Source organism: Heteronotia binoei, chromosome 2 (assembly GCF_032191835.1).
Source record: "Heteronotia binoei isolate CCM8104 ecotype False Entrance Well chromosome 2, APGP_CSIRO_Hbin_v1, whole genome shotgun sequence".
Classification (NCBI taxonomy): Eukaryota; Metazoa; Chordata; class Lepidosauria; order Squamata; family Gekkonidae; genus Heteronotia; species Heteronotia binoei.
In genome coordinates, this window is record NC_083224.1 from 109,180,110 (window position 1) to 109,205,407 (window position 25,298).

Genomic DNA, 25,298 nt, shown 5'->3' on the forward strand with positions numbered 1-25,298 from the left:
TAGGGATGGGCATGAACTAGGACATATGGTTCGTTTCATGGTGTGCCCATTTGGTGAGCCATAAATTGTCATGAACTTTTAGGTGCCAAATGAATTGGTTCAGTTTGTGACTTTCATGATGTGGTAGAACAGCCCCCTGGCATGCTAAAGACACCAAACTCTGGGGAGGTTCTCTGGTTGACTCTCCTCTACCAGCCCTCCAGGTTTGGTGAGGATTGGATTTACAGAGTCTGAGTTACAGCCTCCCAAAGAAGCTGCTCCTAGGAAAGTGCTTTCTGGGGAAATGACAGGTGCATGTTCAGGAGGTTCAGGAATGTATAGAATGGAACCTGTGCAAGCTAGAGACATCAGACTCACAGGGCATCCTGCTGATACTCCTCTAAATGCTCTCCAAGTTCTGTGTGGATTGAACTTTGGGGGTCCAAGTTATGGGCCCCCAAATAAGATGAGCCCAGGAATGTACGTTTGGGGAAAATTTCAGGTACAGGTGTATAGAATAGACCCCTGAAAGCTACACACGCCAAATACACAGAAGAAGAAGAAGAATTGCAGATTTATATCCCGCCCTTCTCCCTGAATCAGAGACTCAGAGCGGCTTACAATCTCCTATGTCTTCTCCCCTCACAACAGACACCCTGTGAGGTGGGTGGGGCTGGAGAGGGCTCTCACAGCAGCTGCCCTTTCAAGGACAACCTCTGCCAGAGCTATGGCTGACCCAAGGCCATTCCAGCAGGGAACCTCACCCTACTGCCTACTCATCTACAATCTCTCCAAATTGGGGGCTGATTACATTTCTGGGGTCCCAGTTATAGGCACTGTGGCAGAATTTTGTTTGGGCTGGGTCTCTTATGAAATGGGCAATATGAGTTCTTAGCTCTTCAGCACCTTAAGCATCTATATTGTTCTCAGCCAAAAGCATAAGTTGGGAATCTAGGTCCGTGTGTGAAAGTTCATAGCTGTCTCAGGAAAGGAATAACCTTATTTGGTATGAGCCTTATATGGTACTGGCAGGAAGCAAGATAGCTAGCCATTTGAAAAAACCTGCTAGAAAGTGGGTTAAAGGTAAAAGTGAACTGAGGGCAATCTTAGCCTTAAATGTTTTGATTTGGCAGTATGATTGTTGACATTAAGATGCAGTTGGAGATTTTTGGAATGCATAACATCGGATGCTATCTGATAAGATAGAGATGGTGAGATGGATTCAAGCCTTTAAAAGCCCTGGACTTTGGGCAGAAAACTGCTGGTCTGCACCAGAGGCTGCCTCTGTGCTGATCATGCCAAACTAATTGGGACTTAGACTCTGGCCTGCATGAGAGACAGTCACTCTGCAGTCTCCCAAGAAATTAACAGCCTTTGCTGATTTCAAGTCATCTCCTGTTTGAGGCCTCAAACATAGCCTCAAACATAGCCTTAATGCTCAAACTTAGAATACAGAGCAGGGGTGGCCAACGGTAGCTCTCCAGATGTTTTTTGCCTACAACTCCCATCAGCCCCAGCCAGCATGGCCAATGGCTGGGGCTGATGGGAGTTGTAGGCAAAAAACATCTGGAGAGTTACCATTGGCCACACCTGATATAGATCATGGCTCTACTATATACTGGAACTAAGGTTTTCATAGATTTATTTCTCTTTAAAGGTAGATTATAAGACAAGGGTAAATTTAGCTGTGAGTGTGAGTAGAGTTCATCTGATTATTAAAATGCATAACCTTCTATTGTATCCGGAACTAAACTAATGATATCTTCTGTTTTTGCCTTCTGAGTTTGTGTCTTTAAGCCTTCTGTTCGGAATTAAGTGGAATAAAGTTTATCTGTATAAACTCCTGGTTGTTTGAGTTATTAAAGTATAGAGAGGTGTGCTTAAAATCCGTTAACAGATACCTTCCCCCCCCAAAAAAAAAGTCCAGTGTTCTCTCTGGACAAAACAGCTGCAGTTACAAGAGTATGTGGAAAGTCTCAATAACAAGCCAGTGACATCAAACTCACAGGAAAACAGCATGGTTCAGAGCCCTGAGTCCACATAACACCCAAACCCCACGAATGGAGAGATGTTCACAATCAGGAGGGGTGGGAGAGTATAAAATGTGGGTCCCTAGCCAAGAGCATGTGAGCAAAGAGACAGGGTAGTTCAGAGTCCTGAGTCCACCTGACACCCAGACCCCACCTGAGGAGAGGAGTTCATGATCAAGAATAAATTAATGTGCTCTGCTTTTAATAAGTTCCCTGCCTCTTTGTCAAATTGCCAACATCCAACAGAGGAGAGGGTGCAGAACTGAGCTGAGGGTATTGGCAGGTAGTGATGCCTGTTAAGCTTTGGAGGGCCCCTATTGGTGTTTCTAAGGATGGAGAATTCTGCCCCCCCCCCCCAAATTGCTTTGAAGTTTGGTAAACATTTTGATTGCACAGAGACAATCTGTCTGGAAGTGTATCTATTAAACATGGGCACTATAATATAGTGGGTTCCACGTAATGAAGAGGCGAGGTGGTAGTGATCATAGCTCTTTTTACTATCACAGCATAGTATAGGGCTCTGCTCTAAGACTGAAGACTGGGCCAACAGGGCCAACTATATATACACACAAGGTTCCCGTGCTAGCATGCTATTTGACCATTCAAACCAGCAAGGGGTCCGTGATTTCAGCAGGACAGCAGGGATTTGAATCCTGCTTCCCATTGTTCCCGAGTCCCCAAGCTCAGTCCTCCAGGCAAGAACTCCATATATTAAACACAATTCAGATCACATATATAACAGGCACAAATAAAAAATGAGCCATGGTTCAAGCATGAACCGGGACAGTTCATAGCTCATTTTGAACTGGTTTCATTCAGTTGCACCATGCCCGAACTGGAAAATAAACCACCTATTTTCCTTGGTGGTTTGTTTGGTTCATTTTGTGGTTCGCTTGCCAGACAGCCTGGTGCCAATTGAATCACTTCCTAGGCAATGCTAGGGGTGGACTTCTGGGGGCCCTAGAAACACCCATAGCAGTTGTCCATAGCTTGATTGGCAGCTCTGAGAGCCAATTATGGAGCTCCCATTCTACTCTAAAGGGGAAGACAACCTGACAAGTGCTTTCACTTTGCAGCACAAAGAGAGAATAGTTAATTGTCATGATGAGAGCTGAAGCTAGCTGAACTTTCCTGGGGCACCTGCTTTGGGAAGCCATAATTTGGACATTCTAAATCCAAACTTTGCTGAACTTGGGGCAGGAGGGTGGATGGAAGAGAGCCTGCTGAAGACTCCTGGTGAGTTTGGCATCTCTGACTTGTGAGGGGGTTGTTTTACCACCTCCCAAACCAAACAAACCATGACCCAGTTCATGAAAAGGGTGGTTTATGTTGGTTCATGCAATCAAATGAACCATGAACCAACATGAACCACCCTTTTCCCAATTCATGCCCATGTCTAGAATCCATTTATGAACTGTCATGAAGCACAAAGAACTGCTTGAAAGTCTGTGGAAAATTCATGCCGGCTGACCTGCCATAAACCAGTTTGCAAACCATGAATCAGCCAAAAATCATCACAAACTTTAATTCATGAGCCAGTTCATGCCCGTACCTAACACTGAATAGGTAAAAAAAATGAAAACCAGCAAGAGTGGTAACATGGCTTTGTACACTCTTGAAGTAGTTACTATGAGAGGAAGATCTGGTTAGCCTTGACTTTTTGTATATCTTCCCAATGTATATTTATTTGTTCTTCTACCTGTGCTTGTATCATGTGGGATGACTCTATTGTATTATTCTTCTACAATGTTCTAAAGATAACTGTAATGATTTGAATTTATACATGTGTGTTCCTTTAATTGCTGGTAAGTTGCAGAATAGAAAGGGGGGTGAAAGAGGTGGAATGAGTGAGGTGATTGGTTGGTGACTGGGAGAGTGTGAGTGGAGCTAGGAAGTATGTGGGGGGAGAGAGGGAGGGTCAGCAGTTAACTCTCAGCAGAATGACAGCAGTTAATAGTCAGTTGTAGTCATTCAACAGTCTACAGCAAGGGTGGCCAAACTGTGGCTCTTTCACAAATATTGTGTGGCTCTCAAGGCCCCCATCACCCTGTCAGTTGGCTTGGAGAAGGTATTTCTCTTGAAATCATTTCTCTTGGAGAATGCATTTAAAGTTGTTTTCTTTCCACCTCTTCCTTCCTGCCTGTCTTATGGCTCTCAAAGACCTGACGTTCGTGTCTTGTGGTTCTCAAACATCTGATGCTTATTCTATGTGGCTCTTACATTAAGCAAATTTGGCCACCCTTGGTCTACAGAGTCTGAGAAGCAGTCTCCTGATTAGAATCCCATACTAGTGCTGTGAAAGGCATTAAGATTCTAGAGGAGAAAAGCAGAATACTTTAGAGGCATATTAGGGGCTAGCTAGAGAGCTAGAAGAGCCCTGTGGCGCAGAGTGATAAAGCTGCAGTACTGCAGGTGGAGCCCTCTGCTCACGACCTGAGTTCGATCCCAGCGAAAGCTGGTTCAGGTAGCCGGCTCCAGGTCGACTCAGCCTTCCATCCTTCCGAGGTCAATAAAATGAGTACCCAGCTTGCTGGGGGGGGGGGGGGGAGTGTAGATGACTGGGGAAGGCAATGGCAAACCACCCCATAAAAAGTCTGCCATGAAAATGTTGTGAAGGCAACGTCACCCCAGAGTCGGAAACAACTGGTGCTTGCACAGGGGACTACCTTTACCTTTTAGAGAGCCAAAACCTAATATTGCCAGAGTATTATGAAAGAGAGACAGAAGCTGTCAGAAAGTTGTGTTGGGAAGAGAAAGGAGGATTTGAGAGTGAGGAGTGTGTGAAAAAGAACGACACCTCAGTCAGAAGTTATTGTTATTCACAACTTAAAAACTAAGTCACCGGGTCCGGATGGCATACATCCGAGAGTTCTGAAAGAACTCAAAGTTGAACTTGTGGATCTTTTGACAAAAATCTGTAATCTTTCATTAAAATCTGCCTCCGTTCCTGAGGACTGGAAGGTAGCAATTGTCACCCCCATCTTTAAAAAGGGTTCCAGAGGAGATCCGGGAGATTACAGGCCAGTCAGTCTGACTTCAATACCGGGAAAGTTGGTAGAAACCATTATCAAGGACAGAATGAGTAGACACATTGATGAACACGGGTTATTGAGGAAGACTCAGCATGGGTTCTGTAAGGGAAGATCTTGCCTCACTAACCTGTTACATTTCTTTGAGGGGGTGAACAAACATGTGGACAAAGGAGACCCAATAGATGTTGTTTACCTTGACTTTCAGAAAGCTTTTGATAAAGTTCCTCATCAAAGGCTCCTTAGAAAGCTTGAGAGTCATGGAGTAAAAGGACAGGTCCTCTTGTGGATGAAAAACTGGCTGAGTAATAGGAAGCAGAGAGTGAGTATAAATGGGCAGTCTTCCCAGTGGAGGACGGTAAGCAGTGGGGTGCCACAGGGCTCGGTACTGGGTCCCATGCTCTTTAACTTGTTCATAAATGATTTGGAGTTGGGAGTAAGCAGTGAAGTGGCCAAGTTTGCGGATGACACTAAATTGTTCAGGGTGGTGAGAACCAGAGAAGATTGTGAGGAACTCCAAAGGGATCTGTTGAGGCTGGGTGAGTGGGCGTCAATGTGGAAGATGCGGTTCAATGTGGCCAAGTGCAAAGTAATGCACATTGGGGCCAAGAATCCCAGCTACAAATACAAGTTGATGGGGTGTGAACTGGCAGAGACTGACCAAGAGAGAGATTTTGGGGTCGTGGTAGATAACTCACTGAAAATGTCAAGACAGTGTGCGTTTGCAATAAAAAAGGCCAACGCCATGCTGGGAATTATTAGGAAGGGAATTGAAAACAAATCAGCCAGTATCATAATGCCCCTGTATAAATCGATGGTGCGGTCTCATTTGGAGTACTGTGTGCAGTTCTGGTCGCCGCACCTCAAAAAGGATATTATAGCATTGGAGAAAGTCCAGAAAAGGGCAACTAGAATGATTAAAGGGCTGGAACACTTTCCCTATGAAGAAAGGTTGAAACGCTTGGGACTCTTTAGCTTGGAGAAACGTCGACTGCTGGGTGACACGATAGAGGTTTACAAGATAATGCATGGTATGGAGAAAGTAGAGAAAGAAGTACTTTTCTCCCTTTCTCACAATACAAGAACTCGTGGGCATTCGATGAAATTGCTGAGCAGACAGGTTAAAACGGATAAAAGGAAGTACTTCTTCACCCAAAGGGTGATTAACATGTGGAATTCACTGCCACAGGAGGTGGTGGCGGCCACAAGCATAGCAACCTTCAAGAGGGGTTTAGATAAAAATATGGAGCAGAGGTCCATCAGTGGCTATTAGCCACAGTGTGTGTGTATATATAAAATTTTTGCCACTGTGTGACACAGAGTGTTGGACTGGATGGGCCATTGGCCTGATCCAACATGGCTTCTCTTATGTTCTTATGTTCACTGAAGAATTAAGTTATAAATATCTTGAAACTAATACACTTATTGTACAAATAAAGTTTTATTATGCTTTATATTAACCTGGAGTCCTATGATATTAAATTATAAGAGTCTCATCCTCAGGACCACATAATCCAACAAAGAAGCCTTAGAGCTTGGGCACAATTCAGTGGGAGACATTAAATAAAGTATTTTGAATTAAATTCCTGGTGGCAGCATAACATACTTTAAGAGGGAAGCCGTGACAATAACTAATGGTCTCAGTGGTCCTTGACAAAACTATAACTGGTAAACTCATTCATGTCCTATGACTGGGCTACTGTTGGGTGAGGGAATGAAAGATATTATTTTAAAAATGAATTTAACAAAGTGTTTTATCTGCTTGTACAGAGAAAGAAGGAATACAACTGGAATTTCTTTGCTGCAACACTTAGCCATCTCAGATTCCCACCAGATATATAAATATAGACTGAAGTGCTTGACTCAGTTTAAAAATCTTGATCTTAGTTTTCTGTTTTTAGTTTATTTGGCTCTTCTGAAGGCAGTAACTCTAGTGAAGTTTATATTGCACACCAATATGTGTATCCAACCCCCCTTGTAGCCATCACCACTTCTTATGGCAGTGAATTCCATGTGTTAATGACTCTTTGGATGAATTAATACTTCCTTTTATCTGTTCTAAGCTTACTGCTCATTAATTTGGGTGAAGAAGCACTTCCTTTGATCTGTTCTACGCTTACTGCTCATTAATGTCATTGAGTGCTCACAAGTTGCCCCCCATAATAAAGAGACAGACACAATTAGATTGGTGAAACTATGGGCCACTTTTATTAAAATAACCAGCAACGGCAAGGGAAACCGAACTGCGGCCAGGTCAGGGCCAGGGGTCTCCTCAGACCGCTCCCCTGCCTTTTTCAGCGGGTGAGAGACCCGGCCCCCCAGCCGGAGCTGTGAGTCACAGGTCCCGTTAGGCAGGCCCAGCAGGGAGGCTCGCACCGGAGGGCCCAAACACCAGACGCGAGTCTCAGCGAAAGGCACCCATCCGAGTCTCCAGGACAGTCTGCATTCACATACCTCGGGCCACACCCAAGGTTGATCCTGCCAGACCCCTAACTCCCCAAAAGGGGGAGGCTAACCGGTCCTCCCCAGGCCGCATGGTGCCATAAACCCCGTAAAACCTGCCACAACTAAGGCCAAGACTTAGGGCTTAGCACCCACAGAAAGGCCCAAAACCAACAAAAGCCCTTGCCACAAATCTCTCAGGAAAAGCATATTACCCTTTTCCGAGAGATGCACCCCATCCCCTCTGTAGAGGTCGGGACATTCCTTAGAAATATCCGGATGGGGCAAATAGTGGTCCAAATCACTCTCCAGAACCTTGCGAATGTCCTTATTCGCTCGGTAACGAGCCCTTTCTAACCCCGCTGGATTCCAGGCACTGCGCCACACCAAGTGTGGAATCATGGCCGACCAAACTATAATGGTACCAGGCCATCTGTTCCTAATGTACCTGAAATTGTCTCGGGCCTGCAAGATCAACGCCTTGCCCTTAAACAGCCCGAGATCATTCCCTCCCAGGTGAACAATCAATACCTGCAGAGGAGGGCCCCCAGACCCATGAAACAAAAGGGGAAGCAAGCCAGGCCACTGAAGACCCCGGCGCCCCCTCCATTCTATCGTAACATGTTTGCTGAGCCCCAGCTGAGAGCCAACAGCAGTTCTCCGAGCTTGATGTGCCGCCCAAAACACATAACTGTGCCCGCAGATGAGAACTCTGCTCCTCCGGCCAGGAACAACAGCATCTAAAAGGAAGAAACAGACAAGTTATACAACCCGAACCTTAAAATACCCTAGCTCCTAACCAAAACTTATTAGCTTAGCAAAGGGCGAATATAACCTTTGTAAGCCTGAGAATGCCAACGGCCCAGGCGTTGAATGGACGAAGCAGGATAACCCAAGGCAGCAGCCGTAGAGGCTGCACCGATTCTGAAGGAATGGGTACCAAACCTCAATCCAGACAAACCCAACAAGGCTAAAGCCTTTGACGTCACGGCCCAAAATTGATGCTTTGTCAGCGGACTGCCCCCAGCGTGACAAAACAGCAATCCTTCACAGCCCCCCCGCACAGCCAAATAGTCGGCCAATGCGGAAACTGGGCAAAGCTCCACTTCCGAACACGGACCCAACTCTAGCACAGTCCCCGTGCCCTCTTGATCAGTTTTAGATCGCTGGATAGTAACGACCGCCTTACCCCCCCAGCAACGTAATATCCTTCAATAACAACGCCCTACCTGAAACATCACTCTTGGAGCTTGCCACCAGTTCACTAACCCTCAGAGCCCCAAAAAAGGCTACTAAAGAGGCTGCGTGGAACAAAACTGCCTCAAAATGAGACGCACACACTGTGCTCCAAACTCCTTTCAAACCCCGAAGAATCTCAGGAGACAAAGGGACCCTAGTATCAGGCATAGGCCCAGCCTCCCTGGACCACCCTTCCAGCATCTTTCAAATATGAAAATCTGCTGTTTCATCTTTAAACCCCAAGGCCTTGCTAGCGAAGGCCAGCGCAGACATGCGTCCCCGAATTGATCGCATGGCCAATCCCTTACCTCTCAAGGAAACACAATAATGGAGCAACTGCTCCACTGGGAGGGGCCAAACAATGTGATACCCTACCTCAGCCCTAAAGTCCTCAAACTGCCGCACGGCACGCTCATAAGACTTCCTGGTGCTAGGTGCAATGGCTAAGCCTATCGCTCTGCAGGCCTCGGCTCTCCAATCAGCCATAGCTCCTGGGGCATTGGCGCCGCATCCAGTTCGGCGTCGGGGGCCAGCTGACGAAACCTCTCCATCTGTTTATGAGAGAGAGCGTCAGCCACCCCGTTATTCACCCCAGGAACATGCCTGGCCAAAAACAAAATGTTAAGCCACAGGCAACGCAGAGTGAAGGCCCTCACCAACCTCATAACCCGCTGCGATTTGGACGAAAGGGAATTAATAACATGAACAACTGCCATGTTATCACACCAAAAATGAACAGTGCAATTAACCATATCACTCCCCCACAGCCAAACCGCAACTAAAATGGGAAAAAATTCCAAAAACGTGAGGTCTCAGCTCAAACCGGCCTGCACCCATGACTCCGGCCATCCTTCCATGCACCAATGTCCACAGAAGTAGACCCCAAAACCCAATGACCCATCAGCGTCTGACATGACCTGAAGCTCAGCCTCAAGCCTCATGTCCTCTCTCCAAAAAGAAATCCCATTAAAGGATTCCAAAAACTCCTGCCACATCCTGAGATCTTCCCTCATGCTGCTAGTAACCCTGGTCCTGTGCTGTGGCGAGCAAAGGCCCGCCATAGCGTCACAGAACCTGCGAAGAAAAGGCCTACCCGGGGCAACCACTTTTCAGGCAAAGTTAAGGTGCCCCACCAGCTGCTGCAGCTCAAGTAATGAAACCTTCTTTCTGCACAGGAAGGAATTAATCCTTTCCTTCAAGTCCTGTAGCTTCTGATCAGGAATCCTAGATGACTGCTCTAAAGTATCTAGCTCGATCCCCAGAAACACAAGCCATTGGGCCGAGCACAACGACCCGAGCCAGCAGGGCCCACAAACAGGTACTCGTCCAGATAATGAACGACATCCTGTAAACCCACTTTCTCGCATAAAGCCCATTCCAAAAAAGCGCTGAAACACTCTAAAGCAGCACATGATACAGAGCAACCCATAGGCAATGCCCTGTCCATGTAAAATTGCCCTGCAAATGAAAAACCCAGCAGCTCAAAATCATCCGGGTGGACAGGGAGAAGGCGAAATGCCGACTTGATATCGCATTTCACCAACTCAGCCCCCTGACCACAGCATCGCACGACGCACACAGCCTGATCAAATGAGGTGTACGTAAAGGAACATAGCTCCTCGGGTATGCCATCATTGACAGAAGAACCCCTCGGGTAAGAAAGATGGTGAATCAAACGAAATTCACCAGGTGCTTTCTTTGGCACAACCCCCAACAGGGAAACCCTAAGATTCAACACAGGAGGACTGGCGAAAGGGCCCAAAATCCTGCCCTCTGCCAGCTCCTTAGCAATTTTTGTTTCCACTATATGCTCTAAACCCACAACTGACTTAATGTTCCTGGACCAAGTTGGTACTCAAGAACCTTGAAAAGGAATTCTAAAACCCAACGTAAAACCGTTCAACAAATAACAACTGTCTTCCCTACGTGGGTACCTGCGAAGCCACTTCTCAAGAGGCCCCACCTTTATCGGGCTGGGACCCTTTTCCAGTTTGAGAAGGACCCCTGACTGATCTTTTCTGGCCCTTACGTGGTTGAACTCTAGGGCAGTTGTTGAAGGAATGTGGGCCAGCACACAGGGGGCATTCGTGCTTAAAGTGGCAGTCTTTACGACTGCACGCCCCCTGGGACCCATACTTCCAGCAAAGCAAGCGGGGTTGAACCGCCTGCCCCGCAACCCTGCGGGAGGAGGAGGACGCACCAGAAGGCGAAGTGGAAGCCCTAGTCACTAGGTGACTACTGTCAGATCGGTCCCCCAAATTGGGCCGAGCAGGTGACATCACCTGCAGCCACAACTGTTGGTGAATCCAATCCCAAGGAAGTGAAGGGTACAAAGCGGCCCTCATCCTGAACTCCTGGTCGTATTGGATCCAGGCCAGGTCGCTGAACATCGTATACCCCTTGTATATGATGTCCATATATTGAATCAACACAGTGGCCCGCCAGGGCTGCGCACGTGCTATCATTCCCGCATATATGAAAAACCCCGGGGAGCTAATTGGCCCAGGTCTGATCAACCTTCCTGAGCGTCTCCTTCTCTTTATCATCCAGCTCCTCCTTGTCCTTCTTCTCCAGTTCCCTAAATAAAAGGGAGAATACATCCACGTATTCCCCTTTTAAGATTTTCTCTCTCGTGGCAGGCAGCAGGTGATCACCCAGCGGCAAAGCCACCTCCCCAAAAGGCATAGCACTAAAGGGGACTGCCCCATATGGAGATGGGAAACCCCAACCTCCAGGCCAAGTCGCTGCTGATCCCTGCTGCCCCACCCCGGGCCAATTACCAAATGGACCGAACTGACCCTGCGGCCACATCCAGTTGCACTGCTGCTCTAAGCCTAGAGTAGAAGGAGCCCCAGCACCGCCTAACGGAGCACCCGCCCCACCAGGACCAGCAGACCCCCAAGGCCACACAGGCCCAGTATGAGGCCAAGAGCCGTCCCCAGACTTACCAGCAGATAAAGCAGGCACCAAAGCTGATCCAGTACCACCCGCACCGGACAACGGGCCTGCTCCAACATCAGAGCCAGCAGGCCCCACAGCTCCTCCAGCAGCAACCGCAGCAGATCTGCCCTCCAAAAGAAATAAGTAGGTCAATATATCTGCCTGCAAAGCACTCTTGGACAACCGCCCCTTCTTGGGCAACTGAGAAGGTGGAAACCCCGATGCCTGCTCAAGTGCCCGCAGCCTCTGAAAAATGGCTGCATTAACTTCATCGTCCCCTTCATCGTCGAAGACGAAGCGGGGGCGGGGGCTTAGAAGCAGGCTTAGGAGCCTTAGGGGCAGGCTGTTTCCCTTTTGATTTTCCACTGCCTTTGCAACCCGACATGTTCGCTAAAGAGCACAGCACAAAGCAGAATTTCTTTAATTAGCTTAGCCAAGCCTGAGGCAAACAAAGGAATAAAGGGGGGAAAACAGCCTTCAAAATGGCCACCACCCCAGTGAACTCTAAAATGGCCGCCGCCTAAACACCTCGTAAAATGGCCCTCCAAGAGCAAGGGTGTGGGGAAGAAGAAGCAAGGCCAAAATGACCGCCAAGCACCAGGGAGAAGTACAGCACCTCAAAATGGCTGCCCCAAGCACAAGGTTTGAGGGAGAAGAAGCAAGGCTAAAAATGGCCACCCAGCCTCAGGGAGAAGTACTCTTACCAGCACCCCTGAACTTCAGCCTCTCAAAACAGCCGCCCAGCCCTGCTGTTCCCCACAGTCTTGGTCAAATGGCCGCCCAATCCCCTGACAGCACCACAGTCCTGAATAAGGCACCTAAAAAAGTCTGCTGTGAAAACGTTGTGAAAGCAACGTCACCCCAGAGTCGGAAACGACTGGTGCCTGCACAAGGGACCTTTCCTTTCCTCCCATCTAAGTGCTAACCAGGGCCGACCCTGCTTAGCTTCCAAGACTGGGCTAGTCTGGTAGCCAGTAAGAAAAGAGGGGGGATCCAAATGGACTGCTCTTTACCCCAAAAGGCTATGTTCCTAGAGCCCCTGTAAAAAACCAACCCAGAAGAACACCCTGCAACAGCCCACAAGACAAAATTGCTCCAGGGCACACAGCAAGCCCTGGCAATCAAACTGTTTAAGGGAGAATGCTCCCGCAACGCGCTCCGCTCTGCTCAGCCGATCCACCCAACGCTCCACCAGCTTCACGGCCCAGACAGCCCCAACGTGTCAAGAGCTCATACACACGCTCCGAGCCCTCCAAAAACGCCGGGAAGACTGCCGCGGCGTCAAACGGGGCTTCAGCAACAGCGCTGAAGCCCCGCCCCCTCAGGACGCGCTTGGAAGGGCACCGAAGATTCCGCTCGCTCTCCAGGGGGGCAAAAACTTCCCCTTCAGCCACGCTGCGATGCAGCGGGCTTCAGGAGGCTTCGTTCTTGTATTGTGAGAAAGGGAGAAAAGTACTTCTTTCTCTACCTTCTCTATCCCATGCATAATTTTGTAAACCTGTATTATGTCACCCCTCAATTGTCATTTCTGCAAGCTAAAGAGTCCTAACCTTTTTAAGCTTTCTTCACAGGGAAGGTGTCCCATCCCCTTAATCATTTAGTTGCCCTTTTCCCAATGTTATAATACTGGCTGAGGTGCAGTGACCAGAACTGTACACAATACTCCAAAGAAGGTGGCACCATATAAATATACAGAGGTATTATAATACTGGGTGATACAAATTATTATGATACAAATTATTATACACAAGGATGAGGTATAGGCAGAAAATGACAGCCAAGAGCTATGTTTAAAAATGCTGTCTTACTTTGGGACTCAAATGCAAGTCATGGGAAGTTAGACAAGAGAAACAAGGCTGCTGTGTGAAGCTAATATTTCTCTCACTATTATTGTTGAACCTCTCAGTTCTGGCATTCTGCTAGTATGCTAATAGTATGAGCTGCCTGTATTTACGGAAGGGACCCTTTTTTCTGTGAAACTAGGAGATATCTATGTAATATGTCTGCAGTTTGTGTGCAAATGGGTACTGTGCATCTGTGTATGAAAGTAGGGCATGTATGTTAACATTGCTGCTAAGCCAGAGGCAGCTCCTAAAATTTTGGTGAGCATCCAGTGTTGATTCAGAGAACCTTATTGGACTTTGTTGTTTATCTGCACCTCCCCTAGTTGCAGAAGACACACTAGGGACAGATCTGCCAAATCCTATACAAGTGTGCATGTATCTCCTACAGCATAACTTTCATTCCTAGTTTAAGACTAAATCAAACAACCAACACAAAGGAAAATCCCTTATGAATGAAGTCTATGGCTACTGCAGCATTAATATGCCTGTTTTGTTATGACCCTTGTGTGTTTTTTGCCCCAAATTGGCTTTTGCAATTAATTCATTATGTTTAATACTCGCAGGTAGTGTCTGCTGATCCCTCAAAATGCTGCAGGTTGACATGGCAATAATGGTACTGCTGCTCCAAACTCCCATATTAGGTAACCTGTTCTGTGACTTCCTGTTGTATTCTTGGTGTTGCTGTGGTCACTGGCATGACTGTGAAGAGGGGATACTTGAAGGATAATATTCAGTGGGGCAGCCCTGATTATTCCAACAGCCCATGGAACTGGGTCAGTCATGTTATTAGTTATCATATGGTATTTGGGCTGGGTGTGGGTGACCCTGAGGCAGAAGGAATCTGGCTTCTGGTAGCCCTTGTCACTGCAGAAGCACCTTTAGGCACCCTGTGAATGCCTATTGTCCACATTAAGTTTTATATGTGACCAAATGCTCAAGTTGTCATTACTACATTCCTGCATTTATTTATTTCTTTATTTATTTTATTACTTTCCATTTATATCCCGCCCTCTCCACAAGCGGACTCAGGGCAGCTTACAACATCATAAAAACAATCAATCCAATAAAACGTATAAAACCATAATTTACATATATCAACTTTAAAACCATTCTATAGCACTATTTCAGTCCAGTATAGGCGGTGTTGACTTCTCGACTATGATCGCCAGCATTCTGTAGGATGTCCGGTGGCAGCCCTTTTTCAATCAAACCGCAAAAGCCTGTTTAAACAATTCGGTCTTACAGGCCCTGCGGAACGCAGACAAATCCCACAGGGCCCTTATTGAAGAGCATCTCTCCTTCAAGATTTCAAGTACCCTGTAGCAAAGGATTTGTTTTCTCTTTGCAATGTGCATTGGCCCATTTTCAAGTAATGAGTAAGGTTCTATTTGTTATAGCAGACCTAAGTAATATTCACTATAAAATTTACATCCACTGAATTGAACCAGTCATGGTCTAAACATGGAGACTTCTCAGTCTGATTTTGGTATTAATGCTAGAAAAAAATAATGTCCTTTCTACATTATAAAATCCATCCATTATTCTCCACATAGATACTAATCTCAGTGTCAAAAAAGGAACATATAAAGCAATCCCTTAGTGGAGGTAGAAAACAATTCAGAATGTTGGGAGAACAGGCATCCTTCTCAACAGCAAATGAATAAAATCCATTTTGCTACCCCTTCTGTTTTTTTGTTTTTCTGTTTGCAGCAGACTAACATGGACACCCCCTGGAATTCACTTTACAAGTTCTTTGCTAGGTTTATGTAGCTCATATTTAGAACAAACAAGCTTCTTTGTTTCCATGGCTGTTAAGGGGGGGGGGGGAGTTTTCCAGAATTTCACTCTTGTGGTTAGATACTTCCTTTTGATCTTCACAGATATAATAATGAATAACATATTCATCTGTTCTGCTTTATCCTAAACAATTCTTCTACCTCTACTGCATTAAGCACCCTGATGAATCTATAGAGGACAGTCTTATTTCCATATTAATGGAGCAATTACATTTGATAATGAGGAAATAAATTGTAATCATTTTGACTATCCCAGTCAGAGAAGATTCAGCTCCTGGGCACATAAAGGACACAAAGGTTTTTCATTGCTTTATGCCCAAATGTAATGAAAAGGGATGATTTTTCCACAGTTTACTTTAAAGACATGGAATATTTAAGTAGCTCAGCAACTTTCAGGATGCCTAATCAAAAAAAGCTGCATTTCATAAATAGCGGGAATGGGTATGAATCAAATAACACTGACCCACATCTTTTATTAAAGAGCTGAGGTTGTGCATATTTAGAGCCTTTTTATTTGATTTGATTTATATCCCGCCCTACCCCACCGAAGCGGACTAAAATGAAATGTTGATTAATATGCTGGGCAGAAATTAAGAAAGTACATAGTTGTCTAATCTAGACTGTGCTGCCAAATATATGTGAAATGAAGAAACAACATGGTTTTGGTATACAACAGTTACAAAACAATATTGGATAATTTTGTCTGTGACTCCCAAAGTAAAGATAACAGCACTATGGGATCAGTATCCAAAAAAGCCAAATCAGATAAGATCGTGAGATTCCTGTCAGTGAAGCTTCTGTAGTTTTCCCCCTCCTTTTCTATTGCTGGCATGCTGATTTGGATTAGTGCTAATTTAGTGGGTTTAAGCATTCCTCCATGCTTTATTCCCAGTCTGAAAATCCTGCAGAGCAGCTGTTTGCCCAGTCAGAGCAAAAATACAAGTCATGTCAGGACACAGAGAAAGTGGCCAGAGCAAATCAGCAATGAGAAAAGTGTTGTAGTTCGTGTATGTCATGTGTAGGGATGAGCACAAACCAGCTCACAAATTAAAGTTAGTGATTAATTTTGGCCAGTTCATAGTTCACGAACTCAAGTTGATGGCAGGTCAACTGGCATGAACTTTCAAGCAGTTTGTAGTGGTTCATGCTGGCTCATGAATGGATACATTTCCAAACAGATTGTCTCCACTCAACTTAACTCAGGCATGTAGCTAACCAGGGGCCCAAGGGGCCTGGCCCCCTGACAGGGCTTTTGGGCCCCTAACCCCCATCCCAGGGCCACCCTGCTCCTACATGATTTAAACTGTGCCACTGCCCCTCCTATGCCATTTAAAGAGCCTGCCAATCAGCTGATCAGCAGATCCAGCAGATTCAGAGTATAGGGCGGGGTATAAATCCAATGTCGTCGTCTTCTTCTTTAAATCACACAGGAGGGAGAGGGATGACTACCAGACTCTCTAGCTTCCTACACTCATCCCCATGGGCTCCGCCCCTGGGGCCCCCTCCTCTTGGGCCCCTAGCTACAGGGCTGCTTAACTGTTTACCAGACTTCAAAGCAAGGGGAGACTTCAAGGGCATGTCTTTATTTATTTATTTATTTATTTATTTATTTTATGATTTGTATCCCGCCCTTCCCACAAGTGGCTCAGGGCGGCTCACAACAATTAGTCAAACATAAAATTAAACAAGTATTTAAATATATAAGCATTTAAAACATTTAAAACCTTAAAACCATTAAACGTTACAGCAATATGTATAACAGGAGTCTGGCAAAGCTACATTTAGTTTCTCATCAGTTAGGTGTACGCTAGCCGGAAGAGGGTTGTCTTACAGGCCCTGCAGAACTGAACAATGTAGAGAAGCATCCAGGGGAAGTCCCTTGCAACTTTGAAGTTTCTAGCTTGCACAGGATCTGTTCTATACGCTCCTGAACCTGTGCCCATCATTTGCCCAGAAAGTACGTTCCTGGGGGTACCTTCTTTGTGGGCTGTAACTCAGACCTCATATATCTAATCCTAACCAAACATGAAGGGCAGGTAGAGGAGAGTAAGCAAGTGATCCCCTGTGCGTTTGATGTCTCTAGCTTGTACAGAATCTATTCTATACACTTCTGAACCTCCTGAATCTGCACCTGTGAAAATAACCAGCCACCAAACTTGGAGGGCAGGTAGAGAAGAGTCAACCAGAGATCTGCTGCAAGTTTGGTATCTCTAGCATGCTGGGGGGGGGGGGGGGAGTGTCCTACCCTGTCACAAACCTTACAAACCAGACTGCATCATTTGGCATCTAAAAGTTTACGATGGTTCATGGTTCACAAACCAGACATGCCATGAACCACAAACCAAACTGCATTTTTCCAGTTTGTGACCATTCCTAGCCATGTGTCCTGAGCCAAGGGATATAAATCTTGTTGAGTCGTTCTGAATTAGTAGGTAAAAAAATAGTAGTTAAAAGCAGAGAAAAAGAAAGATCTAGGGTTCTGATCTTGGCCATTGAAGCAGCAAAATGCCATATCCATTTCAAAAATCAAAGCTCTGGCCATCAGTTACTTTACATTTCTAAGTGCTTCTTTACAGTGTTTTCATCCACCTTTACTGTCCGTTCTGTCATTGGGATGATGCTATACTCCTGTAATTTAACTTTGAATATGAACGCTATTATAGGACTATGAGGGAAATAGTCATTTTAAAGATCTGTCTTGCAGACACAGTTTTCAACAGCTCTAATAAATGCTTGCAATGGCTTTTAACCATTTTATTAGAAAAGTTAAATTGAGAACATAAATTCCAACCATTTAAATTCCCTAATAAAAAGAATCAAACTTTAAGTGGTGCCATAGCCAGGATTAAATGCAATTGGAAAACACACAGCCACCTGGTGACAGGTGAATTAAACAGATAATTTGGATAGCTCATGTGAAGCAAAAGGAAGCAGAAAAGTATGTGATGGATGGAGCGGGTCATGGGTGAAGAAGAATAGATTAAAGAGAAAAGAGGCACTTTGTTGTGGCTTCCGCTCTTGCTGCTGAAGGAACCACATAATTTTACAGCATTATGAACATAGCTACACTTTTAGCATATGATCTAGGAAACCTTAATCAATTTGTGGAAGCAAATTCTTAAAAATGCTTTTTAAAAGACTCCTTCCAGGGACAACAATTAAAGTACAGCAGGGATAGACGTTTACAGCGGTATCTTGAAAGTATGAGCCAAGGCAGACTATGGGAAGACCTAACCTGACCTGATCCATTGATTCAGTTATGAATGCCAGTAATACAGTCATGAATGCTAGTAATACTCAAAATGATGCAAACCTTATTCTACTATGTCCAGATACACGTGAAGTTAAATTGGCAACTGGAGGACCCTGGGCTACATATGAACACCAGCTGCTTATCCCAGGTGGTCCACCAGTAAAACTACTTGTTGAACAGGGATAATATCAGTGATATGTTTTCCCATTTTGCTGTGTCATAAATCCCATAGTCTCAGATGAGCTTCTGAGCTAGCCATTCCCCCCTTTCAGAAACAACCCCTTGTGTTTCTAGAGAAGTAAGTCCAGGCCTAGAATCATAGAGTTGGAAGGGACCTTCAGGGTCATCTAATCCAACCCCCTGCACAATGCAGGAAATTAACAAATTACCTCTGCCTAAATTCACAGGATCTTCAGTGCTGTCAGATGGCCATCTAGACTCTGTTTAAAAGCCTCCAAGGAAGGAGAGCCCACCACCTCCCAAGGAAGCCTGTTCTACTGAGGAACCGCTTTAACGTCAGGAAGTTCTTCCTAATGTTGAGCCAGAAACTCATCTGATTTAATTTCAACCCACTGGTTCTGGTCCTATCTTTTGAGGCAACAGAAAACAATTCTGCACCATCCTCTATATGACAGCCCTTCAAGTACTTGAAGATGGTGATCATATTACCTCTCAGCCTCTTCCTCTCCAAGATAAACATGCCCAGCTCCTTCAACCTTTCTTCATAGGACTTGGTCTCCAAACCCCTCACCATCTTCACCACGCTCCTCTGGACCCGTTCCAGCTTGTCTATATCCTTCTTGAAATGTGGTGCCCAAAATTGAACACAATACTCCAGGTGAGGTCTTGCCAGAGCAGATCACTTCCTGTGATCTAGACGCTACTTCTGGTGATACAGCCCAAACTTGCATTCACCTTTTTAGACACCACATCACACTGTTGAATCATGTTCAGTGTATGGTCCATGAGATCCTTTTCACACATACTACTGCTAAGACAACTCTCTCCCATCCTATAATCATGCATGGGATTTTCCCTACCTAAGTGCAGAACTTTACACTTTTCCCTGTTAAAGTTAATTTTATTGGTTTTAGCCCAGTTTTCCAGCCTGTCAAGATCATCCAGTATCCTGTTTGCCCACCAAGGTCGGAATAACGAGTCGGACACAATGCATTGGATTGAAATTGGGCCACTTTATTAACTTACAACATGAACAGCAAGGGTACCCCACCAGCGGCCTGGCCAGGGCTAGGGGTCACCGTGACCGCTCCCCTGCCATTAACGGGCGAGGACCCAGCCCCCCTTCCGGAGCTGAGCTGCTCAGCTCCCTCCAGGCAGGCCCAGCAGGGAGGCCCGCACCAGAGGGCCCAAACCCAGACGCACGTCTCGGCAGAAAGGCACCCTCTAGCTGAGCCTCCTGGACAGTCTGCATTCTCCAACCCGGGTCTCCAAACCCCAAGGCCGATCATGCCAGACCCCAAATTTCCCCCAAAGGGGGGGATGCTTCACAGTCCTCCCCTAGCCGCATAGTGTCCTAAACCCCTAAAACCTGCCACTAATAAGGCCAAGTCTCTACTTAGGGCTTAGCACCCACCGGGAGGCCCAAAGCCACCTGCAACCCTTGCTGCAAATCTCTCAGAAAAAGCACATTACCCTTTTCCGAGAGATGTACCCCATCCCCTCTGTAGAGGTCAGGACATCTCGCTGAAATATCCGGATGGGGTAAATAGTGGCCCAAACCCTTCTTGATTAATTTTTTAATTTCTTTATTGGCTTTATACCTAGCTCTTTCTAAGGCTGCAGGGTCCACAGCATGACGCCACACTTGGCGGGGCAGCATGGCTGACCAGACTATCGTGGTCTCCGGCCATCGCTCCCTAATGCGCTGGAAGTCATCCCGGGCTTGCCACACCAAGGCCTTACCCTTCAATAACCCCAGATCATTACCTCCCAGGTGAACAATTAAGACCTGTGGAGGAGGACCCGCTCTCCCCTTGAATAACAACAGCAGCAAGCCTGGCCACTGGAGGCCCCGGCGCCCCTGCCATTCGATAACCGCATGCTGGCTGAGTCCCAGCTGAGAGCCGACCGCAGTTCTCCGTGCTTGAAGAGCAGCCCAAAACACGTAGCTATGGCCGCAGATGAGAACTCGGCACCGGCTCCTCTGGCCAGGAACAGCAGCATCTAAAAAGAGAAAAAACCATTAAACACAACCGGAACCAACTCATTATCCAAAGTGCTCACTGCCCGAAAAAGGGGCGTATGTATGCCTTATAGGCTGAAGAACGCCAACGCCCCAGCCTCTGGATAGAGGTGGAAGGAAACCCCATGGCAGCCGCTGTCGAGGCCGCCCCAATTCTAAAGGAGTGGGTACCAAACCGCACCCCTGATAACCCTAACTCACCCAACGCCCTGGACATAACCGCCCAGAACTGGTGTTTCGTTAATGGCTTACCATCCATGTGTATAAACAAAAATCCGTCCTTGGGCCCGCGCACTGCCAAATAAGCAGCCAACGCATTAACTGGACACAAGATCTGAACAACTACCCAGCTCGAGCACAGTACCCCGCTGCAGCTGATCCGTCTTTGAACGACGGACAGTAATGACCGCCTTAGGCCCCAACAACCTCAGGTCCCTCAACTGTAAAGCCCTACCAGAAACATCGTTTCTAGACTGAGCTACCAGCTCACTCACTCTAAGCGCCCCAAAAAAGGCTAACAAGGACGCGGCATGAAATAAACATGCCTCAAAAGGCGAGGCACACACCACGCCCCATACCCTCTTCAACCCCTGCAGAATCGACGGAGACACCGGATTCCGCGTATCAACCCTGGGTCCGGCCTCTCTAGCCCACCCTTCCAGCATCTTTCGAAGACGAAAATCTGCTGTATCATCCCTATAACCCAGTGCCTTACTTACAAAAGCCAATGCAGACAGGCACCCCCTAATAGATCGCACGGCCAACCCCTTACCTCGTAACGACACAGAGTAATGGAGCAATTCCTCCACCGGGAGGGGCCAAACCCTGCGATACCCTACCTCAGCCCGAAAGTCTTCAAACTGCCGCACGGCCCGCTCGTAAGACTTCCGAGTGCTAGGTGCAATGGCTAGACCTATCGCTCTGCAGGCTTCGGCTCTCCAATTTGCCATAACTCCTGGGGCATTGGCACCGGCTCTCCGTCTGCCTCCGGGGCCAGCTGACGAAATCTCTCCATCTGTTTATGAGATAGAGTGTCAGCCACCCCGTTGCTCACCCCAGGAACATGCCTGGCTAAAAACAATATATTAAGCCGCAAGCAGCACAGAGTGAAGGCCCTCACCAACCTCATTACCCGCTGCGATTTGGATGAAAGGGAATTAATGACATGGACTACCGCCATGTTATCACACCAAAAATGGACCGTGTGATTGGCCATATCCTTCCCCCACAGCCAAACCACAACTAAAATGGGAAAGAACTCAAGAAACGTAAGATCTCGGTTCACCCCTATCTGCGTCCAGGAATCAGGCCAAACATCCGCGCACCAATGTCCGTGAAAATAAACACCAAAGCCTAAAGATCCTGCAGCATCAGACATGACCTGGAGTTCGGCCTCAAGCATCAAGTCGTCCCTCCAAAAGGAGACCCCGTTAAACGACTCCAAAAATTCCTGCCAAACCCTCAGATCATCCCTCATGCTGCAGGTAACCCTAGTTCTATGCTGGGGCAAGCGTAACCCTGCCATAGCATCACACAGTCTCCTAAGAAAAGCCCTTCCAGGAGCAACCACTTTGCAAGCAAAGTTGAGGTGCCCCACCAATTGCTGCAATTCCAGCAGAGTGACCTTCTTCCTAAGAAGAAATGCATTAATCCTAGCCCTCAGCTCCTCCACTTTCTGCAAAGGCACCCTAGACAACTGATCAATCGTGTCAATCTCAATCCCCAGGAAGGTCAACCTCTGGGTTGGACCTTCCGTTTTTTCCGGCGCTAAGGGTACCCCAAGTTCAGCAGTGAGCTCGGCAAAACCAGCCAGCAGCTGGCCGCACTGCCCTGTCCCTACGGGCCCCACAAACAGGTAGTCGTCCAAATAATGAACGACGTCCTGCAACCCCACTTTCTTCCACACAGCCCATTCTAAAAACGTGCTAAAACGCTCGAAAGCGGAACATGACACAGAGCAGCCCATCGGCAATGCTCTATCCATGTAAAATTGGCCCTCAAAAGAAAATCCTAAGAGATCAAAGTCATCGGGGTGGACGGGCAAAAGGCGGAACGCAGACTTAATATCGCATTTCGCCAACTCAGCCCCCACCCCACAATGCCTCACCACAGCGATAGCCTGGTCGAAGCTGGTATACCTAACAGAGCATAAATGCTCTGGGATCCCATCATTCACTGACTGCCCCCTAGGAAAAGACAAATGGTGAATTAAACGAAATTCACCAGGCGTCTTTTTGGGCACCACGCCTAAAGGCGAGACCCTCAAAGTAGTCACTGGAGGCTGTAAAAAAGGACCAAGGATCCTTCCCTCAGCCAACTCCTTAGCAATCTTGTCTCTAACAACCTGTTCCAAACCTTGAACAGACTTAAGATTTCTAGACATAAACGCAACTCGAGGCCCCTGAAAAGGGATCCTAAACCCAAACTTAAAACCCTCCAACAGGTACAAAGCGTCAGCCCTCCTAGGATACTTAGCCAGCCATCGCTTAAGCGGTCCCACCCTTATCGGGCTGGGGCCCTTTCTTGGCTGGAAAAGCTCCTCCGCTCCCGCCAGGCCTCTTTGGATTCCTGCGCCCCCGGGCTTTAGGGCAGCTGTCAAAGGCATGGGATCCACCACACAAGGGGCAGGCGTGCTTAAACTGGCACGCCTTTCTATTACACACCCCCAGGGATCCAAAGTCCCAGCAGAGCAAGCGGGGTTGAACCGCCTGCCCCACTGTACCGCGGGGAGAGCTCGACGAAGCAGATGAGGACGCCCTACTCACTAAGTGACCACTATCTGATCGGTCACCCAGGTTAGGCCTAGCCGGAGACATAACCTGCAGCCAAAGCTGCTGGTGAATCCGATCCCACTGGAGGGACGGATATAGGGCAGCCCGCATTCTAAACTCCTGGTCGTACTGTAACCAGGCTGATCCACTAAAGGCAGTATAACCCTTATAAATAATGTCCAAATATGGGAACAATGATGCCGCCCGCCACGGCTGCGCCCTGGCAATTACCCCGGCATAAATGCAGAACCCAGGCAACCAATTAGCCCATGTTCTGTCAACCTTTCTCTTCCGCAGCTTCTCCTTTTCCTTTTCATCTATTCCTCTTTGTCTTTCTTTTCCATTTCTCGATAAAGAAGGGAAAATAAGTCCACATACTCTCCCTTCAAAATCTTCTCCTTTGTGGCAGGAAGCAAATGGTCCCCGAGTGGCAGAGCAGCCTCCCCAAAAGGCAAGGCTGTAAAAGGCACCATCCCGTACTGAGATGGTGCTCCCAAAATGGGACCAGACAAGCTCATCTGCCCTGTACCCGGATGCACACAAGGTATGCCCTGCCCCCCTGGCCAAGCCCAATTCTGCACCAGCCCAGCCCCAGAAGGAGTAGGCACACCTAAGCCTGTCCCTGAGCTGCCAAGCCCGGCTACTGTAGCAGGTCCCCATGTTCCCCATGGCCAAACCTGCCCAGACCCAACTTGCAAACCCTCACCGGACCTACCTCCAAGTCCAGCCGGCACCACCGGCAAACCAATGCCCGACGTCCGCGCCTCCTCTATCGCACCTGCATCGGGGCCACTGGAACCGGCATCCTTGCCAGGCACGACTCCACCAGACCTGCCCTCAAGAATGGACAACCTGGTGAGAATATTAGCCTGCCTTGCCTTTTTGGATTGCCTAACCTCGCCCCCTTTACTTAAGGAAGGAACACCCGCCGCCTGCTCTAAGGCCTGCAGCCTACTCAGAATATTATAATCCACCGCCCCTTCACCCTCCTCATCCGAAGAGGATGACGGAGGTGGTGGCCTCCTAGCAGGAGCTTTAGATGGTCTGGGTGCAGGCTTCTTGCCCTTAGACTTGCCTGAACCTTTACCCCCAGACATTTTGCCCACCTGCCTTATAAAAGGGGGAACTAAAATGGCCGCCCAACTGTCTTTCCACCCCTTTCTCAAAGAACCTAAAATGGCCGCCCAAACTGCCTGGCAACAGCCCCAGCTACCAGCACCTCAAAATGGCCGCCCAACTGTCTTTCTGCCCCTCTCTCAAGGAACCCACAAAATGGCCACCCAAACTGCCTAGCAACAGCCCCAGCTACCACAGCCTAATGCTACTCCACTATAACCAAGGGTGGTGCGGGGTTTTCAACTGACTCCACCTCCCGTGAAGACCAATGCCACCTAAAGCCCCTCACCTGGCCCAAGCTTCCACCAGGATCTAACTCCAGATTTTTAGTAGCCCAAACTGCAGTACTGCAGCTTTAACACTCTGGGCCACCAAGCTCCTGCAGCATATAATTACTGAACACAAAATGCAGGAGCAAGGAACCCCGGCGACCACCCAAACTCCACCAGGCAAGGCTACCACGTTAAACACCCAGCCCCCAGAGCAACTCAGCCTGCCGGCGTCAATCAGCTCCACAATGAAGCCAGGAGCAAGGAACCCCGGCAACCACCCCAACTCCACCAGGCTAGGCTAACCCAGATAAACACCCAGCCCCCAGAGCAACTCAGCCTGCCGGCGTCGATCCGCTCCAAAATGAAGCCAGGAGCAAGGAACCC